Source organism: Thalia democratica, chromosome 9 (assembly GCF_965202585.1).
Source record: "Thalia democratica chromosome 9, ktThaDemo2.hap1.1, whole genome shotgun sequence".
NCBI lineage: Eukaryota > Metazoa > Chordata > Thaliacea > Salpida > Salpidae > Thalia > Thalia democratica.
This window is the reverse complement of record NC_139173.1, coordinates 23,603,760-23,609,850: the sequence shown is the minus strand read 5'-3', so window position 1 is coordinate 23,609,850 and position 6,091 is coordinate 23,603,760.

The window sequence follows — 6,091 nt, the reverse complement described above, 5'->3', positions numbered from 1 at the left end:
AATTTATAAAATAATGTGTTTCTAAAAAGTTTTACAATTTTTTACAACTCTGATTTCAAAATATTTTCAATGTAGATTATTAAAGATATCAAATAAAAAATAAAAAACATTATATGTGTTCAATGTAAATTGAACTTTTGTATTTCTTTAACTGTTTACCAAATAATAGATAATTGTGTAATGCAAACAAAAAGATATTAAATTTAAACTAACTCAACTTTTGCTAATAAATACTAAAAACTACAAAACAGTGTACACAGCGAATAAAGAAATCAAGTTTATAGAATTCTAGCGAGAAACCATTTATTAATCTAAATATCAGTAAGCTACAATTTTTATAGTATTAAAGTATTTCTTAAATGTTGTCTAAAGATGCACTCGAAACATTAATTTGTATAACTTTATGAAAAAGCAAATTTGCAAAAATTGAGAAACAACAATAAATAAAAATAAATAAACTGAGCTTGATCGTTTATTTTAATAAAATAAGAACTCAGTTCTGAATAAGCTGTTTAAGTAAAAATATGCTTTTTAACTAAACTAGTATAATGTACAATCAAACCTGAACTGAACATATTAGGTTATTTAGTATACTAATGTGAAGCTTATTTAAACTGACGTTGCTCAGTCTTAATTTGTCTTTAAATATTTTAAGCATTTTTGAAGCTTTAAGTACTCTGTAATTAGTTAAAAAACTACAGTTGGAATATAATTGAAGCTTTTTATATCTAAGACAGGGTTCAGCGTTAGGCAGGCTTTGGTGTTTGTGAGTAAAACTTTATAAGTAATAATCTTCGCGGGTCTTTATGTTCGGGTAAGGTGGGTTAAAGATAGGGGTATAAGCTAACTACAAAAAAAGTTTTTTTTTAATGCTGACTCAGCTTTTTTCAGCTCAGACTGCCCTTTAAGTATCACTTCCCTTTTTTAATCTCCACTTAAATTCCCAGAAAATCTAACTAAAATTTTAAAGTTTATATGCTCGCGGGCCACAGTTTTGCCCTTCTTGCACTTTAGTTTGCCAACCCCTGACCTAAGTATAAATTTAATTTTTATTCATACTAACTGATGCAAAACACATAAATCATGCATATCAATACTTGTAAATAACTATTTTACAAATTTGGCTTTAAAATTGTTTAAATTGCTCAAAGCCATTAAAGTGTAGCCTGACATTGATGAAACTTTAATAAAGTATTAAATAAAACTGCTCATAGATGTCACAAAAATATTGAATACACATTTTGTGAAACTACGTTATTTATGAAAAAGAAATTCAGTTAGTAGTTTTTTATTACAATACCTGAGTACTAATTACAAAATGATTAACTTTTATTTTTACTTCCCTTAGTTAAGCTAAACAGTCTTCAAAACTTTTAACCCATACAACTGGCAAAAAACTTGAAAATTTTTTTTTTAATGTTGTAGAAAATCATAAATAGTTTCTTGAAAAGGAAAGTTTTTACATCAAATTAATTTATCTTAAAAACATAATAGTTAAATGAAGCAAAAAAATTCTATTATAATTGATGCAAAAAAGTGAATAATCCATATGTTTAACTTAAGTATCATAAAAATAGTTAAGTATCATAAATATTGTATTTTTACTAATTAAGATTTTATCATAATTATACTAATATTATACCATGCCATTATTGCTGAAATCAGGAAAATAAATTATGACTTAAAAGTTATTTTAAGTTAATAAGACCAAAAATAAAAAATTGAAAACAACAAATAGGTCTATAAACACAAATTATTATTTTTTACTTTTTAACTTAACTCGAGCTTTAAATTACGTGTGGTATAAAACTTGTATAAAAACTTTACCAAAATGCATCTTTTCTAAATTTTTTACTTTTGTTTAATAATATTTTTAGTTATTACCCTATTAGAGACACTTATATTTTGTAAAGGAGATTAGTATAAACTTTACAGCTTAGTTTTTAAGAATCATATTAAACAGGCTTCTTTAACTGTGAACAAGTAGTAACTAGTTATAAAGTGAACAATACATTATTTAGTATATAATAAATATTAGCTATGTTTTAATAAAAAGTAAAAGCAAAGAGTTAGTTTACATGTAAATAAGTCATAGTACAAAAAGTTCTTAAGTAACTTTTAACAAAAAAAAAAGATGATTAAGAAAAAAAACTGTCAAAACATGCATATTCTTTTAAAGGTTGCAAAAATTTAAAACTTATCAAATAACTGTTTAGCAGTATTGAAAGAATAAATTAAATAAATTAAAATTTAATGAAAATTGAGAAATTGTTTCAAAATGTAAGATATGTTTTTTCATCGTAAAAAGTTAAATTTGGCATGTACTTCAATAAAAGTATACTACTATTATTTTAAAAATTTAAACTTTCAAGAATAAGTGACTACACGTATTAAATCACAATTACTTTAAAATTCACTTATAGGTAAGGACTCAGTTAACCTCAGTTAAAACAAAAACTATTTTTTCTTAAGTCTAAGATTAAAAAAAAAGCTGACACACACTTTAAAGCTAAACTGAAAGTATAAGAAATAACTACTCTTTACAAAGTTTTTGAAATAAAATTATGCTTAATGATGCAACACGAGGTATTCAGCATTTAAACTATTTGAAAATGACTCTAGTAGTACATAGTTTTGAATTGAAAAGAACTTAAAACCTTATAGTTTAAATTATCTTTTTAACCTGGTTTAAAGATTTAGAACAACATTTTTTGTCAGCATTTATTTTTTTAAGTCAAATTCTATATTTTACAGTAAAATATTTCAAAGGATAAAAGCCAAAATAGTAGGTTTGTAGATAGTATAATTTCCATGATTTTCTTCGAGCATAATAAAACAACTGGAGCATGAAAAAAAACAACTGTTTATCAGTATTCAGAATTTTTATTTTATTAAGTTCTGGCAACTCTGGTTCAAAACATAGTAATTTGATACTTATATATTATTTTGAAGATTTTACTTTAAAAAAATAATAAAGTATGTTTGATAGTTAAATAAATTTACATTAGATAAAATTAGCTTTGTAAAACTGTAAGTAATTTTAGTTTGTAAGCACTCACTTGTATATTCTTTTAAAGGTAGCAAAAGGTTTAACTTGAATTTTAAACTTACCAAATAATTGAGTTTTACAGTATTGAAAGAATTAAAATTCAGTTAACATTAAGACCAGAACACGTTTCAAAATAAAAGTAACCTTTCTTAAATAAAAATTAACTTGGGATGCCCTTAAAAAATAGTATAGTATCATCTTTTTCAACTTTAAACACTCAAAAACAAGAGACTAAGCGTGTTTAATGAAAATAATTTTAAATATAACTAGAAAGTAAGAGACTGAGTTCTTTAACCATCTTTATTAACTCTAAGATTTAAAAGAAAAGCTAAACTAAAAGTATAAGAAATTACTGTACAAAGTTTTTAAAATAAACTTATGAAGATGCAATGTCAGGTGTTCAACATTTAAACTAATTAAAATAGATTGTTAACAACATCAGTAGTACATAGTTTTGTATTGAAAAGAATTCAAAACCATTATATTTAATAAAAAATATTTAAAAGGTTTAACATGATTTATAAGTTTTAAATGACCATTTATCAGAATTTATCATTTTAAAGTAAGATTCTAGATTTTAGTTTAAAACATTTTCAAAGGGTAAAAGCCAAAATAGTAAGTTTATAGTTAGTTTAGTTTCCATAATCTCAGATTTTTATGACCATAGTAAAATAACTCGAGCAAGAAAAATTATTTTATTTATCAATATTCGGAATCTTTGTGTTTAAATTTTGGCAACTCTGGTTCAAAGAAAAAACTAATTAAATACTTTTTTTAATTTTTTACATGTGACAATTCTATATCATAGCAACCCTGACAGGTTAAATCTGAAACTAAAAAATTAAAACTAATAAATTATATTTGCTAGCCAGAATAATTTACTTTAGATAAAATTAGCTTGGTAAAACTGTAAGTAATTTTAGTATGAAGGCACTAAAATATTTACATAATAAAGTATGGTTAAATAACATAACTATACAAGTGTACCTAATTATTATTTATCTCATCTAGTTAAAGTATCAATTTGTGTGTAGCTCGATGACCGAAAGGTTTTTATATGCATCAAGTGCCTTGACTAAATTTTTGGTCTCGATTTTTTCATTTTGTTCAATTAACGTATTTAATTAACAAATTGTTTTTCATCGTTAGTTTTCATATTAATTACTATATTCCGAAATATGAAATAAAATATAACATTAAATTTTTAAGTAACAAGTTTGTATCAAGGTAAAGTACAACATAACCATGAATACTGTTTTTAGTTTCCTGTATCCATTTAAAAATAAAGTTATTTAAATTTCCAGTTTTAAAAATATGAAAATATTTTTGCTCTAAATTTGTTATTCAATACATGACGTTTTTTTTTAGCACAAATTAATTTCAGAAAAGGTTAGAAATAAAGACTCACTTTTTACTTATTTATTATAGCTAATAACAGTCAGACCTTTTATATAGATATAAGGTTATAGAAATATTTTATAAATTTTTCTAAAAGGTATTGTATGGATTTTTTGATAAACAAAATATCTTGCATTACCTTTTAAAATATTTTTTTTAGCAGAATTCGAAGTTGTTTTTAGTTTGCTTTATTAGTTTTTCAAATAAGTTTGTTTTATTTTTATTTATTTACTATTAAGTGTTTATGTAAAGTCTAAAAAAAATATATTATGAATAGAATATGGATAGGAAATTGCTTGTATTCTAAATAGTTTTAGCATTTTTTGTTGTGTCGATTTATTTTGTTTGTTTTATCTGAATAGAAAAAAATATGAACAGACTTTTAATCTTTTTCTTCCAGTTTATACTGCGAATATAACACAAGTATAACACTGTATGTACAAGAACATGAAAACAAAGTTCTCCTATTACTTTGATAAAAAAATTACTTTTTTCACAATTTTGTTTTCATTACTTTTGAACATGAAACTATAAAAAACCATGTCTATCTAAACTAAATATATTATAAAGTTTTTATTCATTGACTAAACTAACTTAATCATATACAATTAATATTTTGTAGTGGCAAAAAAAAGCAATAACTTTACTATATAAAAATAGAAACCAACTTACTTTTTATTCAAACTAGCATAAGCTAAATATTCAACCCGGTTATTCTCACAATGTGCACAGTAAACTTCATAGAACATATTTTGCACAAAGAATTTAGTAATGACATTTTTAAATACGTTTGTTTTGTCTATTGCAAGAACCTAAATATAGCATAAGTTAACAGATCCTAAAACATTAATTATAAATTAAAAGACTAGAAAAACAAAATAAATTGAGTCTTGTTAATATATTTTTTAAAGTGTGCAAATACTTTAAAAAAAATTGAATTTATTTCCTGTAATTTACTGTGGACAGTTTTCCGAAAGGTAAAAAAACAGGTCAAAATTATAACCTTTAATTAAAGTAATTAAATTACTCTAATTTTTAATTCTGTATAAATATTTTTCTTAATTTTTTTTTTGTAATAATTCTATATACCGGGTTGCCACTGGTTTTTAAGAATATTCTTCCAGATTTTCTGAAATTCTTAAAGGTTTTTGAAAGTACACTTTTTTGGGTCTATTTTTAGTTTAAGCATAGTTTAAAGTACAAAAAAAAACAGTGTTAAATAGTATAACAACATTGAAAGGATACTGTGAAGCTACTACAAAATATGTTTTTTCATAAAAAAATTTTGATGATGACAGAACAATTTTATCTTTATAAAAGATTTTTCGTGTCAAATCAAACTTTACAACTAAACATGTAAAAAACTAGTAAAAACTCCAGGTTTTTTTGATTTTTGTTAAAAAATTCTTGATTTTTTAACCTAAATTGTCAAAATCCAGGTTGTGTGATAACCCTGTATACAAAAAATGAATTAAGTACATAAGGATTGTATAAGATGAATATAAATTTAATTATTTAATGTGCACTTAACTTTACTTTAACAACCAACTAAGCACATCTTTTTTTAACTTAACAACTACTTACACAGCGGAAAAGAAAATAAACAATCAACCATATAAATATAACCTAGTTTTGTGACAAAAT